Raw genomic sequence first — 27,881 nt, 5'->3', positions numbered from 1 at the left:
TAGCATTCCTTTGCCATCATATGATTCCTAAATTTAACGCTGCCGATAAATATTCCTTAAGTTACTTTGTATGTTATCAAAGACACAGCAATTCCCACAATTTTTGAAAAGCATTCATCACAGTTTTGCTAGATTTATTAAAATTGCTATAGTTATCAGTTATTTGATATAAAGATAATAATTCACACACAGTTTAGCCTTCTTTTTATTGCATAAGTTTAAAATCAAACAGAAATGCAGTTCTGTCATAGGTCAATACTTGTCATGTATATATATATATATATATATATATATATATATATATATATATATATATATATATATACACACACACATCACTACAGACTGGTCCACAATATATGAACAGTAACTAGTGATAACATGTGCATGAATTCCTCTTTTGTAAGTACTGAAAATGTTGTTGCTAAATCTGTATACTCTCCAATATGACTTAGTAAGAAATAACAGCTGGTGCTGGCTATTTTGAAATTAAGTTTTTTTTGTTTTGCCTTCTTTTTAATGCACAACAAACGATGAAACATTGTTGTTTGAAAATTTGGTATCGCTGCCTACAATATTACCACCAAATTCTCTGATAATTGATAGAACAACATTCTCTAGCAGATTAATTTATTTACTTATCTATGTATTTTTTATCAGTTGGAATTGTCCATTTGGGCATATATTGCCCTTTTTCAGCAGATTTCAAGGGAGAAAAGCATCAAGTATAAATAGAAAACACAGATAAGAAAAATGATTGTGGCATTAAGCAATTTAACAGAATGAATGCAAATAGAACATGTAGTAAAACATAAAAAGTGTTTTGTAAAAGACAGCAACAAATCATAACAGTAAATAAAATTATTCACTAAGCCATGAGTTCAGCATTGGTTCGAAACAAAGAAAGTGGAAAGAAAAGAGAAAGTAATTTTGCAACAGCTTGCTTTTAAAAATCAAACTTTTAGGAAAACTGTATTTAAGTAACACGTTTGTGGAAGTGAGAGTTAAGCAGTAGTATGTAGGAGGAGGAGGATGATAAAAGACATGTTTGAGAGGAACAGCATGGATATAGGTGGCAGTGCCAGCACAGAAAGTAGCTGGATCTTGCGTTGGAGGTAGTAGAGGTTGAAACGGATGATAAGTAGATTAAATGAATGAGAGAAATAATGAAAGATAGATACAGGATTATTCTGATGTAGGGACACTGTACATTGCCAGTATACAGTTTGTTGCTGGGTAAATGGATATGCAGAGTGTGATACAAAAGGGGATGAGCAAGGGAGAGAAAAAATAATACTGATTATTTTGCTAATAATGTAGAGACTATAAAAAAAAAGGAAAGCAATCTATTTATATTGTCTTGAAACATATGTTTACCTAATCAAAAATCACGGTCTAATTTTTACTATTTAACATCAGTAAAAAAGTAGTTAATATACATTTATTTCTTGAGACATGCTAGCCCAAATAAAAAATTAAGCATTAATGTTTGAAAATTTTATATCATTAGCTATAATATTCTAGTAAACTGTTTTATAATCGATAGGAAAAAAATGCCCAGCAGTTGATTTCGTAGTACTTTAGAGACCATTTGAAAAAAAGAAAGAAAGAAAATAAGAAATTTAAACAAAACACATAAACTGTAAATCAATCATTTTAATGGCAGGTATCAGAGATAAGACTTGGAAACATTTTCATTTTTTTTAAATAATTTATGCCACTGGCAATACAATTGGGGCAATTATGTGGAGTTCTCGAGCGGTGTAGCACTTGATGCTGAGTTAGTATTGTTTAAGCAAGACAGATTTAATATTGGTTAACATTCATGGGGGAGTCATGCTGCTTAAGCTGTCATAATTTAATGCTAGCCAGCCATAACATGAAGTTAGACTAGTTTAAGCAACATTATTTTTTTTTCAGTCTTAACTGTAATTGAATCAGGACTCAGTAGCATTTTTTGCATGCCTTGAAAGGAAAGATATTCAAGTATTTCTATTATTTTTATTCTTTTAAAGCTTTACATGTTTATTACAATATATATATATATATATATATATATATATATATATATATATATATATATATATCAAAGCACTTATACTGCAGTGGTGGTGCTGTGGAAGCATTGGTTACCTCACAGTAAGACATTGCCCTGTTCGATTCTCAGCTAGAGCGTCTTCTGTGTGGAGACATGCATGAATGGGCATACCTTCGTTGAAGGTTGTGCGTCAGGGCTGGCAACTCGGCACGTAAAAATCTACTGCCAATCATTAGCGGACCAGAGTTCCGCTGTGGTGACCCCTAACCAGGAAAAGCCGAAAGATACAACAACAATATATATCAAAGCACCTAATCTGCAGATGCTTATCTTTTCTGTGTAGATATTTGCATTGATTTAGTCATTATAATACTATTGGGTATTTTAAACTGCTTTTAATTTAGATGCTTTGAAAACTAGCATTTCTGACTTATTTTTTAACAGTTTTAAAATAATTTTAGGATTAACAAAAATTAGAATGAAGAAATGTAGAAGTCAACTTAAATCTTCATGTATGGCTTAATTTATAGTATCCATCAAAAATAAATAATTGGTACTTCTTTCTCATGGGAAAAAATTATATCCTATAGTCTAAATATATATATATATATATATATATATATATATATATATATATATATACAAATGAAGGTAATCTTCACTTGTTTTCATCTGCAATTTAATGAATGTATAAAGTAAATCAAAATACTTCAGTATTGCCTTGTTTAAGACAGCTAAGAGGAATCACACATAGTTGTTACCAGGTAAGGGATGTAAATTGTGAGACTCATTAGCCTAGTCCCATGGTTGCATGACACTGCCACACTTACATATAAAGTCCATGGTAGGCATGAGTAGTTTCTATTTTACATTTATGCCTTGTCTATTCTCACTACTGGAGTAGAACTGTAATAAGATTGCAAAGTTTAGCAGTGATCTCATTTGCAAGACACAGCACTAACTATCCCTTCATTCTGTTAACTGTTTGAAGCTGTTTCATCTAGTAGCTTACACTCACATTAAAACTGCCTGTAGCATACTCTACAACACAGACATATCAGCCAACAGCCAGTTATTGAAGTGGTACTCACCCCACAGAGAGCTGCTAATTTGAACCAACACTTAGTGCTTACCCAGAAAATTCGTAAAGATGACTATGCTCTATGTTCTTGGCACACTTTGCCAAACTGTGGAACTCTTTTCCAATAGACATCAGAAAGATCTCATCTTGTCTACTGACAATATCCTTCTTGCAAACATATCCATCAACAGAATGGTCTTGCACTCATAATCTCCATATTACTAAATCCCCTTTTTATTCTAATTAAACCTGTCAACAAAACAGTCTTGTATTTTTACCGGCATTATTCTTAGTCCCCTCCATATCCAGACAAATCAGGTAAATATAAAAAACTCATATCTTGCCACTTGTTTAAAAGTCTCGAGTAAACAACTGACTGGATAAAATATGCATATGCCTCATCTGCTGTGTACTAAAATTTCAATGTGACTTTATACATAAACTGTAAAACAAAATTTAATGTCCTGTGTATATGTGTGACTTTATCATGCTGTAAATACTACATAGTGTACTTAACATGGTGGTCAGTGTTGAACTGTACAAAGCTTAACAATACATAATATATTTTTATAGTTCGCCCATGTTAATTATCTGTGAAAAAGAATGTGGAGTTTTTCTCCCTGGGCCTCCACTAAAAGGAGACTTTCCCAGTAATCAAAGTCAAATACATAAATAGGGTATACATGCATTTAGCCATCCGTTACCTTGTCGACGTACCAAATGTTGAAAGAAGTGAAGCAGGTTCTCATATTTCCGAACCAGAGATAGCTGAAATACACAATACCCCCCCCCCTTTTTGACCCATGGTAACACTTATTTAGGTGGTAGATCAGTCAGAAATGTCACATCCGGTGCATTGTATGACATTCTGACCATTCGCCACTTTAAAAATTGACATTTTGGTTCGGAAAAACAAATGTTCAGAGATCATTTCATCAACTAAATGCATGTATACCCATAAACAGATATCAGTAGCGCCTAGATGAGAGAAAATGATGACAATATCATGTTACACTGTGCTTGTATCATACCAAAAGGAGACCATGAGATGATTTAGTCTACCATTTAAATGCATTCGCCCTTACCTCTGTCCTTACATTTTCTCTACTGCCATTACCATATTATTAAAAGGTACATGGACCTGTGCCAGCTCTGTGACACAGAAGGGTTAAGCTCTGTGTCTGGCAAAGTGGAACCAGTAGTGGTTAGCAATATAGTTTTTGGGAGAGTTGCTATGGTGTGAGGTCACTGCTTGCTACCCCATTATGGGGGGACAGGTTATCCATTTTGCTGCATTTCTGACATGTTGGAGAATGGCTGCTAAACTGTGCAGCATAAGGGCTTGCACTCTCTGTTTGCTAGTGACAAGCAGTGCCTTTCCATGCTGTAGCCTTTATTGTGCATATGTGGAAATATGCACATTGTCAGGAAAGTATAGCAAGCCATTACTTATGCTGGTTTGTGCATCAATCACTGGGAGGTTAGAATCGGCCTAATAAAAAGAATCCCATGAAGGCTGCCAATGCAACAGCCATGGCATGAAAAGCATTCTCCTATGGGGTGGAGCGGGGGTCACAATAATAATATATAGGCAGATAGTCATCGGTTGTGGGGTTATGAATGCATTCGTAAAAGGTATGTTCAGCTGCAAAAGCAAAGTCATTTTCCTATTTTACAGACCCCATTTCTGCTCTATTATTGAACAATGCCTGAAACTTCCTGTCTGCATTTCTTTCTAAATTTGATAAGCTGTAAGGGCTTCATACCAGAGAAATATCAGGAATTCAAACACATGGGATACTTCAACAAGCTTAGACAACTGTTCTTGTTACAATGACTGCATAGGTGAGGTCTCTTCCTTATCTGTAGAACTTTGAGAGATCTGCTGTTTGGAAAGATCTCAGTGGTAACTATCTAATAACTTTAGCATACTGTCAAAACTTTTTAAATTTTGTTGTTGAGTCTGGTGTTCTATTTTCAGAGAGTACTGAGCTGAGCTGGTATATATATATATATATATACATATATATATATATATATATATATATATATATATATATATATATGTATATATATATATATATATATATATATATATACATATATATATATATATATATATAAACATACACACACACACACACACACACACACACATCTATCTATCTATATTTATATATATATATATATATATATATGGGTCTACTTTGTTTCATTGAATCTCATTTCACTGAATTTCATTTCACCCTGATTACTTCGCTGAAAACACAAGTTACTGAAAACTGATTACACTGAATCTTATTTCACTGAACTGCAATTAGTATATATGGCACTGTGTAGAGTACTGTAAGGCAAGTAAAATATATATGCCCTTTTCCCCACTGTAGTGTGATCCAGGAGTTTGTATATACAGTTGTGGGGGTGTAACCCCCCCTTCCCTGTTTGTTTTATGTTATATTTTATAAAATAACTTTCTTGGGTGGCGTAAGCCATGGAACCTTGCTGGCTAGGCTTACGTAAGCCCTTGGGCCGATAGCCTAGTACCTACCTATGAACCTATGAAAAATAAATTCTAAACAATAGACATATATAGTTGCAACACCAGTAACTAACTCTTTCCAGAAGACAATATGGACACAAACTAAGCGGTGGCTATGACCCCCCCCAATGTGGGGGGCTGTACTCCACACCCCCCCCTAACTATATATATATTAACTCCAGGATCACATTACAGTGGGGAAAAGGGCATATACCTTTTAGTTGCCTTACAGTACTCTTCACAGTGCCATATATATTAAGTTCAGTTCAGTGAAATGAGATTCAGTGAAATGAATTTTCAGTAATTTGTGTTTTCTGCGAAGTGATAGAGATTAAATGAAATTCAGTGAAATGAGATTCAATATATATATATATATATATATATATATATATATATATATATATATATATATATGTATACACACACACACACACACACACACACACACACACACACACACACACACACACACACACACACACACATGGGTCTACTTCACTTGACCTAAAACTCATTTGACTGACTTCCATTTCACCGACAGCTTACAATGCTGAATTTTAACATACTAAATCTTAAACCATAGACAAGCAGACTTAGAACACCGATAGCTAACTCTTTCCAAAACTTAAAAACTATTTACTAACCCTCTTAACAGAAACGGGACCATGTACAACCAAACTAGTTGGGGGGTTACGCCTCCACCCTCCCGCTGTGGGGGGATGTGCCCCCCCTTAATTATATATACTAACTCCAGGATCGCACTACAGTGGGGACAATGGCATATACCTTTTACTTTCCTTACAGTACTCTACACGCTGCCACTACTGTTGCTGGGAACGCACAAAACATTCGCCAAACTACTTTAGATATTTCCCATAAAAATGTAAATAGAAAACCCACATTTAGAAAAAGTACAAAACTACTTTCTACATGACTATTGGAATTCTAACAGTCAGCACTATAAGTTACAGTAATTCTTTTTATCACAAACAAGTCACAGGTTACGGAAAACCCACAACAAGTCTATGTCATACATGTCGGTGAAGTGGGAGTCAGTCAGATGAGTTTTAGGTCAAATGAAATTTATGTCAGTTGGGTATTGGTCAAATGGGTGTCAGTCAAATGAGTTTTAGGTCAAGTGAAGTAGACCCATATATAGATATAGTAAGTAAAATTTGTCCAGGACACCACAGAAATTCTCCTGTTCTATCTATGATAAGTGCTGTGGTATTTCTTACATCCTTGTGAGCTACCAATGTCTCAGGCAAGTGAGAACATAGTCTGGTATATCATCAAAAAGACATTTCATCTGGATACTCACATTTTCAAGGATGCTTCTACCATCCATTGTTGAATGTACTTCCTTGATTATGTATTTGGCCTTTGGTTTTACAATTGATCTGTCAGTTGCCAAAGAAATGCTTTAGGTCACTGGTGTGCTTTACAGAATTTGCCCTGCCGTTATGGATGTTGCCATTCTGGGTAGTGCTGATTTCCAACTGACGGTGTCGTAACTGCATGCTGACTGGGAAGTCATCTTCTCTTGTTTCTGCTTTTGCTGCATAACTAGTCGTCAGCATATGATGTGCTCAGCAACATGGAAACTCTGATACAAGGCCTTAATAATAAAGTAATATTAATATGATTTGAATTATTCATATTATTAGTTACAATGGGGCCGTTGTCTTGTTTGTCCTTATTCTCCCTCATGTCTCTATACCCCACATCCCAGCTTCAGCTTCCAAAGCTTATAGATACTTTCAAAAGGCTTCTGACAGGTTTATTGGAGGTAAGGTTTGATAATGCATGTGGCATGTACATAAATAAAAATACACACATCCAATAGCAGATAGAGGTCTGTGTCTGTTTTAATAACAACACTGCTGGGTATGCCATAAATAACAACCAAAACAAAACTTCATAAACATTACTTCTCACAAGTCAGCAAGGCAGTAGCTAGTTAGCCAGTGATTCATAAGCTATTCTGAGGAAGAAATTGAGGTCACTTACCCTCTTTCCTTGGTTTAGCTGTCAGAAGTTATATAAACAAACTGTAATTCTACATAAAAGATGAAATTTGTAAAGAAAGCATTATCTTTTCACATATCTTCACCAAGCAACTTAAAATACCTTTCCAGACCCAAAGTTCTTCATGTGCATTTAACTTCAAATTCAAATATTTTTAATCCTTAAAACATACAGTTATGCTGTAACTGCTACTCTCTTGAGAAATTTCTGCAGATAGAAGGCTGTTTCACTCATATATACCATTTTATTATTTTACATTTGTAGAAAGGACTTTGTCATCTTTTAGTTTTATATTTCAATTAGATAGAACAAGGTAACAGTATACAACAGGGATAAACACTGCACAGCAGGAAATTATATATAAATATGTCATATTTCATTAAAATAATGTTTACTGGTTTTGCAACTGAACAGAAGGCAGAACAAAATAGTTTTGTTTGCAAAGCTAAATTTCTTTAAAACAGAGTATAGCAGGGATGTAGTACAAGTGCAAATATTGTCAGGAATCTTTCTAGAGAATGAGGAGGGATTTAAATATACATTTTCCAAAGGTGTGGAGCAAATTGGAGAAAAGGACCAAACGATATTTACAATTTTTTATAGAACTGGCTAAACAGCAGCAAAAAAACATACATGTAGCAGTATAGATCCAAAGGTTATCAACACACAAAAATATTGAAAATTATTGTATAAATGTGTTGTGCTTACATATACATGATATTTTTTATAGCAGTGAAAGCAATGCAAAATCACATCTTTTACAGAAATTTGTCTTTCTGCTCATGGGGCCATTGTTTTCTTGTTTGGTAAGTGGAAATGCAGAACTGACTGTGGAATAATGGGTTGCTGTGCTAGTTTCTGTGACACCAAGCAGTCAATAAGTATCAAGGCATACTTATATCATAGGTTCATAGGTAGGTACTAAGCTATTGGCCCTAGGGCCTATATAAGCCTAGCCAAACAGTACCCTGGCTTTTGCCACCCAGGAAAATTATTTTCCTGTGCCCCTGTCAAGCAGAGCCACAGAAGTCATCCCCGGGGTGAATTTCCCATCTCCCATCCAATCATCAAGATTTTTCTTGAAGAGTGCTAATGAGGAGCCTTGTTTGATATAGCTAGGTAGTTTGTTCCAGAGTATGGAAAGTCTCTGAGACAGGAATCTATCCCTCCAACATGTTCTGTTTATTTTGGTGACAAGGTTTAGGTCCCTAGAGTGTGTAGCTCAGAGGGATTGGGATTTCTTTACATGGAGCATGTCCAACAGCTGTGGGTTTGACATAGCTTTGTATGTTAGGCAGAGATTGCCTCTGAGTAGGTGATATGCGATGGAGTAAAGCTGGAGTTTTTTGAGACGGTCTGCGTAGGGCTTCTGTTTGAGGCCGGTAATCCTCTGTGTGAGGTATTTCTGTGGCCTTTCCAGTTGTTGTAGATGTCTTGTGAGGTACATACCAAAAGGGGCATTGTACTCTATAATGGATCTAATGAGTGATGAGTAGAGGGGAACGATGACCTCTTTTATCCTGGATGAGAAACCTTTTGTGATGAGGTGTGCCACATAGAAGGATTTCCTGACTACTGGGGCAATGTGATTATCAAAGGAGAGACTACTGTCCACCTGTGTCCCAAGGTCTCTTATCACACTTCCGGTGTTAAGTAGACTACCGCCTATGTGGTAGTTCATGGGTACAGAGGTTTTACCAAAAAGGATGACAATGCACTTTTTGACATTGAGCTTGAGGCCTTCACTTTGACACCAGGCATTTGTCTCAGTGAGGCCCTTTTGTAGGACGTCCACATCATTAGGAGATTTGATTATAGCTCCTAATTTGCAGTCATCTGTGAACTTTGTTAACCAAAGACCTTCTGTGTTAGCCTGTACTTCTGAGAAGTAGATACCAAACAGGAGATGACCTAGGGCTGAACCCTGTGGTACTCCACTTGTCACTGGTCTGAAGTTGGATTTAGAGTCTGCTACTTTCACAGTGTGTGTTTGTTCAGTGAGCCAGTTGGCAACCCATCTTGTGACATAGGGATTTATACCTAGTTTAGTGAGTTTGTCTATAATTCCATAGTGGGGGATGGTGTTGAAAGCCTTGGCGAGATCTAGATAGGCTGTGTGTACCACCTTACCCTCATCTACAGCTTTGGTGACCGCTTCAAAGAAGTTTATCAGGTTTAGGAGACATAATCTGCCTTTTACAAACCCGAACTGGGTAGGGTACAGAGTTTGGAGATTACCAGTGTCATTGTTTATAAGTTCCATGATGATATGCTCCATATCCTTGCAGACCAGGCTCATCAGGCTAATGGGGCGGTAGTTCCTGGGGTCTGTGGTGGCTCCCCCTTTGTGGAGTGGGATAACTGCTGCTGTGCACCATTCAGTGGGCACAAAGCATGAGGTGAGGCTATGACTGAACATGGTACTTAGGTGGGGTGCCAGTTCATTCTGTAGTTCATGTAGAACATAGCCTGGGATGTTGTCAGGTCCCATGGATGCTGTGTTCTTGGCTTTGGAGAGTGTGCTTTTTACCTGTGCAGTCGTGATTACAGGTACTTTGCATTCTTCCAGTATAGAGATGGGCCATTTAGGGGATGAGAGAGGGGTAAAGTTAGCACTGAACCTATCTGCCAGGATGTTGGCAATATGAGTTGGTTCTGTATATTTAGTGCCATTGTGCTGTAACTCAGAGCAGATCTGAGTGTTGCCATTGTGATTTTTGACATAGCTATAGAATGCTTTGTGCTTGTCTTTAGAATCAGTGGCGGTTTTGTTTTCGTAACTAGCTTTGGAGGATTTTATGAGGGATCTCAGCTTCTTACTGAGGCTGACCACGGAGTTCCTCCCATCATGGGATTTTACTCTTTTTTTGCAACAGTTTCTTTTTTCTGTTGTAGAGTTTGTTTATAGTAGGGGACCACCAGATTGGCTTCCTTTTTTGGAGGATATCATCTTGGTTCTGTTAGGGATTACACGATCCATGCACTCGTGTAAGTGCTTATAAAGTGCAATTGTAAAGGATTCAGCAGTTGTATCTCTATTGTCTGTCAGCATGGGTTTCGTGAAGTTTGCCACTTCTGTCCTAAGAAGCGTGAAGTTGACTTTGGAGAACTTTTTTATGGTGGTTTCTCTAATGGGGTGTGGGGCTGGGATGTGGATGTCTAGGGTGATTTGCTGCTACTTTTACTTAAACATATATTTATATATTTGCTTGCTGGGGCAGAGCACTTAGTACAAATTACCAATTGTAGGTTCAGCCCAGGTTACACAAATAGTAACAGAATATTGTACATCAACGTGGGGTTAACATGCAACACATGATTATAGGAAAATGTGTACATATATGGAGACGTCCAACATATATATAATGCACATATGTTATATACACTTTACTGTATGTCATATCCTAGAAATAACTATACGTTTCTATGAGAACCCCCATGCACATTTGCTTTAAATATGGGGATGGGTTTTGCGTTCTGCACTTTTTTGTTAGTACTTAACGGTACTCATTATATAATCTGACATGTAGAACATACAGTGGTACACAAACTCCACATTTAATGTTTATTGTTTTTGTGTGTTGAATAGGCTTTGGACAAATATGATCCACTGTATAATTCAAACCACTTTTGGTAAGCATCATACATCCATAATACCACATCAGTTACAACATACAACTAAGCCAATAACTTGTTCTGAGGTTATAAAGAAAAAAAATGCCACAGAACAAAGATTCCAAAAACACACTCTAAAAGATCCAACCTTCATCAGAGCAGGAAACTTCTTCTGTTTTTTTTTTTTTTCTCTCCCACGTACTGCAGCTCCACACAGATCACCAAGAGTCACCTAGAAAGAGGCCTGAGCATGTGTCACCTATTAAGTTTGCTGTCATACAGGAAAATTACTTAGTCATAGGTGATTATATAGTTAGGCATAAAGACTCAGCCCTTACCAAACTGAAAAAGAACAGGGTGATTGTTAGCTGCTTGACTGGTTCCAAGATCCATGTTATCACAAGTGCCCTACGTTCTCTTAAACTAGACGAGTATAACTGTACTAGTGTTTGCCCATGTAGGAGTGAATGACCTGTGACACTCCTCCGACAGGGACAGGGACATGCAGAGAGAGAGAGAGAGAGAGAGACATGATGGAGCTTACCATGCAGCTGCTAGAAGCATGAAAGACACTGGTCCTAAGTACTGTCATGTCTTCACTAAGAATGATTTCTAGTTTCCAAGACAAAGTAATTGGCTTTAACAACTGGCTAGGTAGTACATCTTATTTTAATGGGATCTGGTATGAGCTGGAATGGGATGAGATAGTAGATAAGCTTTCATGTCTCATATCAGAGTTTCTTCATATTGGTTAAAACCTTTGCTGCCCTATACTGCCTACCTACTTGACAATCCTACATGGCAAACCCTAACCTATTTCTGGGCAACATCATGGGGGCACTACTCTGTGATAGGAGTCTAAAGACTGATGGCATAGCTTGAGACCCTCCTGCAATGTGAACACATTCATACCTCTCTAATTACGGAAACATGATTTCAAGGCAATGAGAGCACTCCTTCTGCACCAGAGTGTATTCCCTATCATGGCCTTGGGTAACTATGGTGGCAATATCTGCATTTGTCAGAAACACCATCACCTTAGATCAAATTACCTAACACCCTAATTTGGAGCTCATGGAGACCAAATCACTCTTAATGCTTCTGCTATTATTTTATTGATAGATATGGACCCCCATCAATATTCTCCATTGATCATGGAAATGACCTCAATACAACTTAAGGGTTAAATATCAAACCAGATATATTCTTGCCAGAGGACTGCAATTATCTAAATATTGACTGACACACTTTCACTTCTGAAATGGATATGCTCAGTATTCCTAGACATTGTTAATACCAGTACACTGAAACAAATTGTAAAATTATCCATTAACGGATCTAATATCTTTGACTTATCCCCTAATCTAGTCCCTACCTGTGCCCCACCATACATCTCCTATTAACTGGTTAGATCTGACCTCAAGTCAGTCACCTTCTCTGTCATGCTTAATGGTGCCATTACACCACCAAATGAAATCATCTTTAGAGACCTCTCCAGGATAAACCTACTTCAACTTGAGGAAGACCTACTCAAAATTTAGTGCAATCTCCAACAGACCCAAGTGAGAGAGCTGTCAAATTCACCTCCAGTTTTTACCAGCATCTAAATGGCTGCATAGAAAAGTCTTTACTAGTCTATCTTATATATAATGGTAAACTCAAGAATAACCCCCTCTGGGAGTAATCCCATAATAAACTGTTTAACAAATCAAGGAAATATTGAAAAGTTGTAAGAAAACCCATCCCCCTACCTCAAGACCACACTGAAACATGGTAGCAAGGAACTTAAGAGCACTTCTAGAAAATGTAAAACAGTGTATGAACTAAAATTTGAAATAGGCATAAAAGGAAATTAAAGATATTTCTTCAGTGATGTCAGGAAATTAATTATATTCAACAATGCACTGAGCTAATCAATGATTATATCACTTATCCATCTGTCTGTTTATTGGCTGGGTTATTCCCACTAGATTAGTGACCTCTTTTCAGGGTGCCCTAAGGTGTTATATTTTATACTACTCGGAGGAATTTGTTTAAGGCATCAGGGAACTCTTGCTCTTTTCAGTAGGTACCATGACATCCACCAGAGCTACCAACAACTCAAACATATGGGATCTTGGTTTAACATCTCATCTAAAGAAAAAAAATACCATGCTGCATTGGTCAGGAATGGAACATAGGCCACTGCAGGCAGGAATTCTACCATTATACCAGCAATACAGATATTCTAATCCAAAGGATATAGCCAATGCATTAGTGGGCAATTTTTTGTGCTAACTTTATCCCACCTCCCGGCATGGTTGGATGCACTATCCCTGAAAATCTAGTTTACCCTTGAACAAGTCTTAGAATCCCAATGGCTATGAATAATGTTTCTGTGGGACTAGATAACATACCAGGCCAAATTCTCATATGTTCCAAGTATGCATTATCTTATCCTGTCCTTAAACTTTAAAACCTCAGCATATCCACATAGTTTGTGGCTGATGCCTAGACAACGATTACTGTGACTCTTCAAAAAAAGGTTGGCCCCCTATGCAGACCCAGGTAATTAGAAGAACATCAGACTCTCCAGTGTTATATGCAAAGCCATGAAATGTATCATAGCAGAACTCATTTATGCAGGCCCAAGCTGCTTAACTGATCTTGTCCCCACTCAGCTTTGTGAAGGGCAGACCCTGTCATCTGAACCTAGTGACCTTTTTTGAAAAGATTACGGAGGTTATGGACATATTGCTTAACTTGAAAGGTCCCATTGACTTTTGACGTCTGTAAAATAAAGGCCTTAAATCTTTCAACCATGCCCATAGATGAACTCAAATACTCTTATACTTAGCACACACTGGCTGCGTTTATGTGGTCTGTATCTCACTTTTTGAGCCATGAAAGACCTGGTGTTATCTAACCTCCTATATTTTTGAAAAAAAAAAAAAGTTGCTTTACAAATACCCACAATTGGGACCTAAACCTACACTAAAAACAAGCTACTTGAGGGATAGGGTCCTAACTCAGTGTATTTCCTGCCTATGGAACCTGCTTTTGACGCACCGCCATATTTGATGATTGGACGGGCAGTCTTAAATTTGCACCATAGTTATGATGTGCTACCTTGATTTACTTGGAAGGTTGGCAGTATTAAGTAAAGCTAAAGGGAGGCAAAAAGGTTTATGTGTGTCTATTGAAAGGTGAATAGGACTAGACCTCTTACAGTCCCTAGGCTTTCTTGCCTAGCATTGTACCTGTATTCCAGAATGTACACAACATACCTTTCCTGATTTATGCAGTGTTCCATTATTTCATTCAAATGCAGTCATTACTGCAAAAAATACAGTTTTTGAAATCTTATTTGCTTTATATTATATGCCTTATTAGAAACAGAGGTTCAGAAAACTCTTTGTATATGTCACCAACTAGCCATTCACATCATGTTCAAGAAGCATAGATGTTTCAATTACCATTCTCACTGAGTTCGTCAGGCATTCCATAGTTACAGCAGTAAAACATCTAGGAGCAGTATTAGAAAAATACTGTAAGATCTGTCTCAAAAGAATTTCAAAACCAGATAAACTTTGACAGTAAATGGTACCACATCTTAAAAATTAGACCTATATAAAACCTGCAAAATAAAGTCAAATCATTACCACGATCTAAAGAATGCTGCAGAAAGTGTTAATGTTAACATTATGCCGCTGAAATTGTTGGCTTTTTCATATGGATCCAGTGAATATCACATTGTGAATATTAGCAGAACTGCACATTAGTTGGCATTTTTTGGATCATGGCTTAATATCATTAAATACAATCTATCTACCCATCTGCCTATCTACCTCTCTATCTATCTATCTATCTATCTATCTATCTATCTATCTATCTATCTGTCTATCTATCTATATCTATCTATCTACCTCTACCTATCTATCTATCTATCTATCTATCTATCTATCTATCTATCTATCTATCTATCTGTCTATCTATCTATATCTATCTATCTACCTCTACCTATCTATCTATCTATCTATCTATCTATCTATCTATCTATCTAGCTAGCTAGCTATCTGTCTATGCCTGTCTGTCTGTCTGTCTATCTATCTATCTATCTATCTATCTATCTATCTATCTATCTATCTGTCTATCTATCTATCTATCTATCTATCTATCTATCTATCTGTCTGTCTATGTCTGTCTGTCTGTCTATCTATATCTGTCTATCTATCTATCTATCTATCTGTCGATCTATCTATATCTATCTATCTATCTATCTATCTATCTATCTATCTATCTATCTATATGTCTGTCTATCTATCTATCTATCTGTCTATCTATCTATCTGTCTATGTTTGTCTGTCTGTCTATCTATCTATCTATCTATCTATCTATCTATCTATCTATCTATCTATCTGTCTATCTTTCTTTCTTCCTTTCTTTACCAGGAAAGTCTGGCTGGGATAAAACCTTTCTTCAGCAGATGCCCAGGGAGAAATACTGTCACATGATATCAGAAGAAATACCAAATATAAGGAAGTGTAAATACATGAAAGAAAAAAGCTTTACAATACCTTACATAAGCATAATTTAGAAACAGAGCATGCACATAGCTTGTTTAGATAACTGCAGTGTTGAACTTTCATTAAAACTAGACACAGGCTTGTATATAGGGAAGAGAGATAAAACATTGCAAGAGATGCTGTAATGTTACCTGCAATTTCTAGTCATTAAAATAATGAAAAAAGAGGTAGCTGAACAATGGAAATATAAGAAAAGGGGGAAGATAGTTGACAGCAAAATGCAGTAAGGTATGCTAGTAATAAGGCAATTATGAAGATATATTGAGAAATAAAGTAATTACGTAAGTGAGACAGACAGCTGGGACTGCTTGGATTGTTATAAGGTGTATTAGTTTTGGATAGATGAGGGGATGGAGTGACTTATCTGTGACGGGGAGGGGGGGCAGTGTAATACTGTTTGTCTAATTAAGAAGAAGAGATTGAGTCTTGTCATTTAGAGCCTGCGACTGATACAATTTATGTAAACAAAGTTACTCCTTCTGCTTTAGCAAGTACCTTTTTGGTCTGATGTAGAAAAAGGTGGAAAAGTTGGCAGGTGTGGCTAAATATGTATTCTAGCTGGGAGCTGAACAGTAACAGAGCCAACATTTTCTTAGATGTTCTTTTAGTAGTAATTTGAAGGTATGTGTCTCATCTGTCTGCTTTATTTGCAGTGGCAATAGAGGAGCAATGGTGAGGCTAACAGTGCATGCCCTCTTGTGCAAGGAGTTGGAGGGAACATTCCTGCATTCTTCTTTCTGTACCAGCATTTCTTTTTTTTTTTTTCATTCTTTCAATGAAGACCTGTGGTAGGGAGGGATGTGTCTGGGAAGTGCTGTGTGCTTCAGACTGCAATGAACAGTCCTTTTTTTGTTTTTGGATCTTACAATGAAGAGCTGTGGCAGGGAGGGGGTGTGTGCTTCAGATTGCCATGAGCAATATATCAGAGTTGCTCTTTTGCACTTCTATTTAAGAGCAATGGGGGATAGTGCGAGCTCAGGAACTGGTCCAGGGAGCTGGTTGAGCCAGCTATGCCTTTGTGCAGTGGTATAGCTCTCCGATTTTAGTGACTTGGTGGAAGTATAGAGAATACTCACGTGCATTTCTTGTTTTGGACATAGAGAGGAGAGATTTGCTATTTGACTATAGTAGACTAGGACCAGAGAATGTTTGGAGAAGATTTTTAAATGATGGGCATTCTTTATGGAAATTATTTAAGCTGTGGACTATCTTGAGTCGTGAGAATGTAAGGTAGTGGTGGAGTTATAGCCAGTGTAAATCTCTGAGGACTAGGCTGTGATGAGTTTTTCGTGAGGTATTTGCTCCAAATTCTGTTATTTTACTGTAACGCATCAAGTTTAGTTATGAGGCTGGTATTAAGATTTGTAAAGATGGAGGATGCATATAGAAGGGACGGAAGCAGATAAACAGTGGCAATAGATTTTCTTACAGACTCTGTGAAAAAAAGTTTGCTTTGTATAGTGATCCTAGTTTTCAGAGGGTCTTTTTGATGGCCTGGAGCAGTTGTTGGTTGTATTTAAGTTTGTCAATCTGTATGACTCTTAAGTAGATTGGTTTGTGTTATGTATTGAATTCTTGTGTTGTCTGATGACAGGATGTGGAACTTCTGCTTTTGTTTTATGATACTTTGGGGGTAAAGTACATTAAGTTTGCCATTTTGGGGTAGAAGAGTAGATTTGCATAGGTGAGATAGGTTTCTGTGCATATGAAAGCTTGTTCAGTGATATCTTGTAGGGTCTGCAGTGATTATGCAGAGCAGATAGGTTGTACATCATCTGCATATTCAATAAGTGTTGCTTGTTAAGCAGTTTGTTGCTAAATATGTTAAAAAGGAGATGCCCAAGTGCTGAACCTTGGGGGACTCTGACTGTAACTGGCAGGAAAGTTGAGAGATCTTGTTTCCAAATAACTGCTTGTTGACAGTGTGACAGATAACTTTGTAACCAGGTTAGATCTGGCTTATTTAGACCAAAATATGCTAGCTCATGTAATAGTTTCACATGTGATACTGTGTCAAATGATTTTGAAAGGTCAAGAAAAATAGATGAGACTAGATCCTTGTTGCTTCTGTGCTGGTTGACAGTGTTGGCAAAGCTGTGATTTGTCAGGAATCCATGCTGTGTGGCAGAGAGTAAGATATCCTCATAGAGGTATTTGATTAGTTGGGAGTGTATACATCTTAACAAACTTTCTGATTTCTTAATGACTGTTGAAGAGGAAGTGGAAGTTTTCTCTGGGTGTAATATTTTTCTTAGCTGTGGTGTTGTTTTGATGTGAGTTTTGGACATTTGAGAAATAGGATTTTTTATCTGTGGTTATTTGCTGCTTAAATAGGTTTCATAGGGTTCAATATTCCTGTAGGGCTCTTTGATTTATGGTTTTGCACCCTTCTTTCCAGGCATGATTTCCCTAAGTCATTATATCTTTGGTTTTAAGTGTTAACCATGGGGATGAGTTTGTTCTGACTCACTTGGTCTTGAGGGGTGCTTGTTTATTTAGTACTTTTAGAAATATCAGGTTAAAGTGAGTTACGGCTTCATGTAAGGGTAGAGGTTTTAGTAGGTTCCAGATGTATTAAGAGAGAATTGAGCTAAATTGTTCTATGTTGAATTGATTTTTGTTGAAAACCTGTTTGAAAACTACTTCTCTAGGATACTTTGTCTCTGTTTTTAATAGGTTTGGTCACTAACAGTGTCTTGCAGGACGCCACTAGAGGTTATGATATGTGGTTTATTTGTGAGAATCCAGTCAAGTGTGTGCGTGTGTGTGTGTGTGTGTGTGTGTGAGTGTGTGTGTGTGTTTGTGCATGTGTGTGTGTGTGTGTGTGTGTGTAGTCAGGTGGTGGTGTTTGTCATCTGTGAAAAGCAGCATAAGTTTATGCTTGGTGAGGTTAGGTCATTTTGTTTCCAGTCAATGTTTGATTGCCCATTATTATAGTTTCCTGAGCTATTTTGCTGTTTACCCAACACAGGATATCTTCAAGTTGTGGCTGCATTATTACATATGGGAATGTAGAGTCCTATAATACAAATGGATTTGTTCTTGTTTATTTCTTCACTGTTTTGAAACCGTGGGAGTTTGTGAGAGAGCTATTTTTTTAATATAACTGTTTTGCCACCCCCACATTTGTGCCGTTTATCAGATATGATTATATTATAATATATCCATAGAGAATATTTCATTTTCACTTATTTCAGGTTTCAGCCAGGTTCCGGTTGATATTATTATGTCGGGGCAGTAGTATTCAAGACATGCATGGAGGTTTGGAGTTTTATTGTAGATACTTTGGAAGATTACATTGAGCAGGAAAAGTGTGGGGTTTTTAGTGACATATTGCCATTGGAAGAAAAGGCGTGCTCCTCATGGATATTCCTGAGCCGTGGACCTCTGACCCTGTGCAGTTATTTGTCTATTTGTCCCTTGACTGGACTTCTATCCTCCATGTTGTACAGTATTAAAGAGTAAAAGCACATAATGCAGACATTATTAAAGCAGATGTTTGTTGATACAGATGGACAAGCACTTAATTAGACATCTATGAGAAACATTGTCCTTGTAAAGTCCTTTACAGGGCTATCCTTGCTTTTTTGTGTTTTCTTCATTCCCAAGAGGGGAGACGTTGGATTTACTGGACCCTAAACCTCAAATGCATTACTATGCTCTGAAGAAAATGAAGATCACTTTTCTTACTTTACTGGGAATGTAAGACAAAATCAGTCAGCATCAGCTTCAACCTCATCAAACTGAGTCCCCATCTGTTTGAGTTGGTGGTAGCTTAGGTGAATATAAAAGATCTTATGGCACCTATCAAAAAGAGTTGAGAAAGTTCCCTAATGCCCTGGCCAAATTTCCCCTAGTAGTATAAATATCACCTTTGGCCTCCCTGTAAAGTGGGAGTAAACTAGTCCACAAAGAATAAATATTTAAAATAAAAAAAAAAATCCATTTTGTACATGAGGTTAGGGTGTCACATCAACAGTGACCCTTACCTTCAATCATTGCTTTCAATATACGAAGAAGCAAATGGCATAAAAGTATGTGAATGTGTGTGTTTGTGTGTGTGTGTGTGTGTGTGTGTGTGTGTGTGTGTGTGTGTGTGTGTGTGTGTGTGTGTGTGTGTGAGCATGTGTGTGTGAACATGTGTGTGTGTGAGCATGTGTGTGTGTGTCTGTCTGTGTGTCTGTGTGTGTGTAATTGTGTGTGTGTTTGTGTGTATGTGTGTGTGCGCACGCCTGTGTGTGTGTGTGTGTGTGTGTGTGTGTGTGTCTCTGTCTGTGTTGTGTGATTGTGTATGTGTGTGTGTGTGTGTCTGAGTGTGTGTGTGTGTATGTGTGTGTGTGTCTGTCTGTCTCTGTGTCTGTTGCGTGTGTGTGTGTGATTGTGTGTGTCTCTGTGCCTGTATATATGTGTGTGTGTGTGTTTGTGTGTTTGTGTTTCTCTCTCTCTGTCTGTGTGTGTGATTTTGTGTGTGTGTGTGTGTGTGTACATGTGTGCGCACGCATGTGTATGTGTGTCTCTGTGTGTGTGATTGTGTGTGCGTGTGTGTATGTGTGTGTCTGTGTGTGTGTGATTGTGTGTGTGTGTGTGTGTGTGTGTGTGTGTGTGTGTGTGTGTGTGTGTGTGTGTGTGTGTGTGTGTGTGTGTGTGTGTTCATGCATGCGGGTGTGCACATGCATGTATGTTTATGGCCATCTGTGTGTGTAATGCTAATTTGTACTACTATGCAGACTTCTGACTGTAGCTGGTTTTTGATCTCCGTCTCCATCTCGCTGTACATGAGCTGCTTTCTGTTGCTTCTACAGATGTCATTTAGTGACTCTGTTGTTTCAGTTTCCAAACTAAATATCACAAATTATTTGTACATTTGTAATCTTATCACAGGACCAAGTACTACAACATTCAGTCACATTTCATTTGTTTTCTGTTTTGTATATATTTATATAATTTACTTGCAATTTCAGAAAATTTACACAGTTTACAGTGTGAGCTGAACATATTACATCAGTATGCATTTCCAGTAAGTTCATTTATAATGAATATATTTATTGAAATTAGTTCTTTTTATAGGAAAAGAAAAAGATAAAATTGGTCTCAAAACTGCTTAGGTTTTAAATTGCATTTTTGTCTGACAGAGCAAAACATGGTTGAGAACCACTGCGTTGTGACAAGATAAAAAGAGGGCATGACATGTAACAATATTAAGGTAATAAACTAATAGTGTACATCATGAGAGTCATAGACCACTGATCAAGAAACCAACACTGACAACAGATGGTGAAAAATGGAAAAATTCTGCCCAAAATGACTATAGAAACTATTGTTTTCAATATATGGTAAATTGATTTTATGAATTAGATAGAAAGCAGACAAATTAAGCTGTCACTTTTCAGTATTAACTTCATGTTACATAGTTTGGAATCCAAATGTCTGTGGTACTGAAGACTGTTTAAAATGTTTAAACTGCATGCTAAAAAAAGGCAATATGCTTACTGCTTTGCCTTAACAGCAATAAGGCACTTTGTTCTATATATAATATATATAATAATCACAATGCAATACTTTTGAAACTTTTCCACTGTTTCAGCCCTACCGAATTAACAATATTATTTCTCATATCAGTTTGTACCTATAAATGAACTGGTAAATGGATAGCTAGCTGACAAGCAGACAGTTAAAAAGTTACAGATACAGGTAGAGCAGAATAAACACTTTTTCAAGGTTACCACAAAATGTCATGCAATACAGTGACAGTGGGACATTTATAATTAGTTCAGTGTCAGACAAGATTCAGGTAATAATTATATGACTGGAATTACACCTGCTTTTGTTATTTGTGTTTGAAGCAAATTACAAATTCACTGAATGATCATTTACATAACCTCTAGTAGTATTTCAGACATTTATTTTAAACTTCCTGAAATCTGAATTTAACAAACATCATGTCAGATGCACATGATTTTCTATAACAGACTAATAAAATTTCTCTGTGATGAACATTTAGTAAGGGGCAACAGATGGTAACTCATGAGTTTATTATTTTAACTAGGTTCTGTTTCAGCTCCAGTTTGCATGTCACACTACTTATTATTGTTATTTAAGGCCATGGATTTAACACGAAAAGTATAATGTTACAATGATTACCGTGATTTAATTGATATGATTCATTATAACAATAACCAACGACGTCGGTGTGGTATATTGAAGATTTGCCCATGGTTGGTGTGCTTTAATTACGAGGGCGCAGCCTGAGTGATTAAATAAAGTCAACTGTGGATAAATTTCAATATACACAACGATGGAGTCGGTTATTGCTATTATACAATGACATTATTTAAGAAAAAAAATATTACTTTTCTTAAATAATGTCATTGTATAACAGTGCATTTCTGTTCTTCCATGGCTGGTTGTATATTGCTGCCTTGTTTTGATGTACTGCACATGCGTATGCAGACTCGCAGTACATCAGGGTTGTGAAGAGGTAGCAATAGAGAAAGGAACATCTCAATTGCTTCTTCTTCTCTATTATAATCAATAAAAAAAAAAAAAAAAAAAAAAAAAAAAAAAAAAGAAGAACCCAGAAGACTTTTTATGTTAGGGAGAGTCGAGAAAGACAAAATAAAAGGCTAATCAGGTACGTTTTTTAAGTTTTGTAGACTGTACCTGATTATTCTTTTATTTCTGTCTGTGCCATCTCCTGAACATAAAATGTCTTCCATTTTTGTTTTGCATCAAAAAAAAAGTCCTCTCCATAAAAACTCAAACCTAAAAATAAATAACTAAATTCTAGACTTAGAAGGCTTTCCGTGTCTAAAAGACAAAACAGTCCAAGATATCTTCCCATATCTTAATTGCGTAATACAGGAAATTAGGACTAACTTAAATCTTTCCAAATCTTACATAATAATACTAAGACAAATCAAAGAACTGTGTTCCAGTTACCTCCAAAACACTACTATATCCAACAGTAACATAGAAACTTGCAACTTGCTTTGGAAAACTATTCTTTCAACAAGGAAAACTATTACTAATTCATATAAAATGATAAGCGATATTAAATTCCAGAAGAACCTTCTTTTTTCTAACTACAGGAGAAAACTAAAACCCTCCATAGATGACAAACAAATAACACAAGCAATTAGCTTAACACTGAAGATCATACCACTTAAAAATTTAGCTTACACACAGCTAATGATCAATAATAATGCTTACTTCACACCTGCAGTCCTCCACAAATTCAATACATCACGGTCACCACTATGCCCACACTGCAAGGACCAGACAGCCAACCTATTGCATGTATTTTGGAGTTGCAAATGTGTATACAAATTATGGAATTCCCTCAAAGTTGTTGTTGTTGTCTTTCGACTTTTCCCGGTTAGGGGTTGCCACAGCTGAACTCCGGTCCGCTAATGATTGGCAGTAGATTTTCACGAATGCCAAGATGCCAGCACAACTTCAACCTTCAATGAAGGCATGCCCATTTATGCATGTCTTTCAAACGCCCACCCAACTGCGGTGAGGACATGCAGACTCCACACAGAAGGCACTTCCCGCACTTCAGCCAAGAATCGAACGGGAGAACCTCTTGCTGTGAGGTAACAACGCTACTGCTGCACCACCGCAATTCCCTCAAAGTACAGTTACAAAAGATGGGCTACCAAACATCAACATTAACATGGGAATTTGCCTTATTACACATTCTTCCAATTAACATCCCCAAAAAACAAGCAAATACACTCTTAATAATTTTTCTACTAATGAAAACAATATATAGCTCTCAAATGGCTAGATCCGTTGAATATATCTTGGGAGGGTTTTAAACAAATATCCATAAAACGTCTCTTAGCTCACAAAATAGTAATGGATAAAAGAAACCAAAACATAAAATCCAGAGAAATCTGGGAACAAACCTTTAATATAATATTAATATAGTCAACCACATAGCAACATAAGAATACACCTTAATGGAACCTAGAAACTCATACAGGATTTGACAGACTAATCATAGTTTGGGTATTAAGATTGTATGTGTTGTTTTGTATAACAATTGAGCTAATGGTGAAAGCATCTGTGTAAATAGTGTAAATAAATGTGTTGTATGACCTACACCTTATGGTATTAACACTAATGTATAACATACTCCTATGGTCATGTTGTAAAGCTCAAATTGTTGTTTGTGTCATATATAATTGTAAAAGAAAAAGAAAAATTATTGGAAACAAAAAAAAAAGTAAAAAAAAAAAAAATACAAGATATACTAATGAGAAAAAGTCTAGGTGACCGGACCTTTTCCCGTTGGTATATTCTCAGATTTACAATTGGCATGCTGGTTGGGCTGGCCAATCAGCATATTCGTTTCTTAATGCTAATGGCCAGTCATTGTATATGTTTCCTAACATATAGTCAAGTAAGGGGGTAAGATGCTGCAGCACAAGTGTGGGGTTTTCATCCTAGTTGAATAAATAGAGATTGCAGTCATCTATTAGATATTGAAATGAATAGCATGCATAGAATTAAACCTTTTAGTATGGTAAAGAGACTGTTCATGACCAAACCATAAAATGTGAGCCTACCTGAATGAAAGTGGCAAAGGAAGACAGATGCACACACATAACTGAATGAAATAAAACAGAAGAATCATGTATCCAGCCTGAGTAAAAAATGTCTGACCACCTCCCTCCCATTATCTAAGATGGCTATACAGATGACAAAAGCAACTGAAATAAATTGTGGACCTTGTGTAGTGACCGCAGATAAGAACTAAGATACATCTGCATGTAATGGAAATGAATGTACTATGTAACTTCTCTACCTGAGAATTGTATGACGTGTGTGTGCACCATTCATTAGGTGATATAATGTGAGGGAAAGTATCAGTGTAACAGGTCCGTAAAAAACTCTCTGTTACAGAGCTGAGTAGGTATTGAATCTGGGCCACTAAGTATATTGTTTCAGTCATTCTAATTTAATGGGTGAACTGTAATCTACATATCCTATGGCAACATTGTCAGCAAACAAGAAAAAAAAATCAACTAGCATGTAATTCTAAGTTTCAACAGTAAAATTGCTAATTTCAAAAAAGAAAAGTAGAAATAAAGGGAATGTTTTTAACAATTTCAGTAGTGAAAATGTTAACAACATTTTGTGTCACAAAGATTAATTTAAATATCTTCATAGTTGGCATGAAGAAGTTAGAAAGCGGAATTTCCAGTTTCATTTAACTCTTTCACTCTAAGCTGTTTTCATTTCCTTATGTAGCTAGTTAGAGATTCAAGTAATCCAAGGTGCAGTCAACTTGCAAGGATGCATCATTGCACCAGATGTGGGCATGGTCTTCACAAATGCATGAAGCAGCAGAACATGAGCATCTATATAACTGAGCAGTTAGTAAATCCCAGACCTCGGATCAGCTGTGTAAGAAGCAATTTAAGTATGCTACTGTCTCAATATAACAACAGGTAGCCCACTGCCTTTGGTAGCCCATTTGCCATAGGAAAATTAAAAGGCTGTGGATTCTCTTCACACACCTGGTACTTGGATTCATTTCCCAGTACTGACACTGTAGTACAGTATAAGGGAGAAGTACAGTATAAGGGGGAGGGGGCGTGCTCCTTAGTGCGCTGCCCTTTGGATCAGATGGTGGCAGCTCTGACACTGTAGTGCAGTATACGGGGGATGGGGAGGTGCTCCTTAGTGTGCTGTCCATTGGATGAGATGGTGGTAGCACTGACTTTTACTACAGGTACTTTGTAATCACAAAATACTTCCTTTAATTCCGTATGCCTACAGAACAGCCCACAATTGCAGATGATCACACCATGCAAAGCTTTTGTCATCTCATTCATTACCTCCATCACTTTGTCTACTTGAAACATCATCTCCCTCATCTCTTACTAACTACAGCATTTCTTAACTCTGTTTACCTCTAATCCCATATAATACTGCAACAATGCACTCTTATAAAACCTATTAAAAACACTTTTGTATTAGTTTAATTAGAATTTTATATTGTGCCATTGTTCTCATATCTGCTATTGAACTATTTTCAGCACATCATATTTTTTTAAATGTCAGCTGAACATTTTTTTTCTTTTCCTAATGTAAGAATTCAAGTCTTTCATAATTATTGCAGACACATTTATCACAACGTGAGGTACTATATTCTCAAATAATTCTTCCCTCTCTTTCACCAAAGTACATGCATGAATGTATTTAGCACCACTTACTATGTTATCTAATATGGTTACCCTTCCTGCACTTAGGTTCATAGGTTCATAGATTAGTACTAGGCTAACTATCCTTGTGGGCCATTTTAAGCCTAGCCAATTACCCCATGTGAGAATCAAACCCTGCACCTTGTGTTCGTAAGGTAAACACCTTAACCATTATGTGATCCTCCCACTGGTTCAAATATAAAAAGACCAAGTGTATTTAACCTGCCAGTGCATCTCATTGTTTTAATTTTTGAAAAACTATGTGAGAGTGATTTCAGGAGTTTTTCAAATTCTCCTGCAAGTGTGCCTGTTGTTGAAAACATTAGTGAATTAGAAAAGCTTTTGTTACATGAAACTGTGAACAAAAAACAAATTAGGATTATGAAAGCGGATAAAGGTGGGGGTTTAGTGGTTATGGACTTGAATGATTACATTAATAAAATGCTGAGTTTGCATTATACAGACAGTTATGAAGAAATTTCCATTAATCAGCTGAATATAGCATATAGGAGCACTGACCTTTATAAGATATGTTGCTTAATGGTGAGATTACTAAAGAGGTCTTCGATTATGTCATGGTCCATAACCCTAAAATCCCTACCATTTTAGTATTTCTAAGATTCGTAAAAGTCTCACTGATCCACCAATGTGTCCTAAAGTAGATACTAAAGCATCTAAGACATTCTTTTTAGCCAAGTTTTTGGACATTGGTTTGAAGAATATTTTTGTTAATAACCCCTTCATTTTGAGGGACTCGTGGGATTTTCTGAGTAAAATATCTGATGATTTGTTCTGTGACAATTTGACATTTGTTACTATGGATATATCGGATTTATATTCTGTTATCCCACATGATATAGGGATGGACTGGTTTAATGATTATTTAGTTTTTCATGCAGGTGTTGAAACTTTATGACAATGGTATTAGAGAATAACTTTTTAGTATACAAAAGCAAGGGAAGCAACAGACCATGGCTGTCATACTATAAAGACAGTTTATTCCAAATTAAAACGTTAGGTGAGAGCTTTCATGGACTAAGCCACTTCTTCAGACAATAAAATGAGACAAAATCCCCCATTATATACCACAGGTTTCTAATCAATTATGTTAATACAGGTCCTACCCTTGATTTAAAGTCACATTACATTCAGAGGATATTCGACAAATATCGTAACGTTACCATACTAACAAACAAAACATTTAAAAACATAAATTAATATCAGATATATATATATATATATATATATATATGCAAAATGCAAATAACCAAATAAATACTTAAGCAAGTCCCTACCTAAAAGAATGGGCTTGATATTTATTTTGTCATTGACACCCTTTCCCATGTTTGCCCTAAGCCTCACAATCCATTTAAGTTCTTTGGTCTTAACTTTCAAATTCATATCTCCCCCTCTACAATTGTCAAGAACCCTGTCTATAACCATAAAGGCAAATATGTGTGTGTCTCCATGTCTCCCTACATGCCTTGCTAAAGCATTTGTTTCTGCCATCCTCCCTATATCATAAAAATGCTCTTGCATTCTATCCCTAAGTCTTCTAGTTGTCATACCAACATAGAAGGATGTGCAGATCAGGCAGTAAGCCAAATAAACAATATTGGTACTATTGCAATTGGCTAAAAGTTTAAGTCTAAACACTCTAGCCATATCTGGATGCTTAAATTCTCCACTACAATCTATGTGTGCACAAAGATTGCACCCATTACAAGGGAAGGTTCCATAGCCACCCTCATCAGAAACCTGTTACCCCCAGGTGTAGCCGAGGTCTATACAATAATCTTTT

This window comes from Protopterus annectens, chromosome 12.part0, assembly GCF_019279795.1.
Source record: "Protopterus annectens isolate FY-2018-M chromosome 12.part0, PAN1.0, whole genome shotgun sequence".
Lineage (NCBI taxonomy): Eukaryota > Metazoa > Chordata > Ceratodontiformes > Protopteridae > Protopterus > Protopterus annectens.
This window is presented reverse-complemented; position numbering follows the sequence as displayed.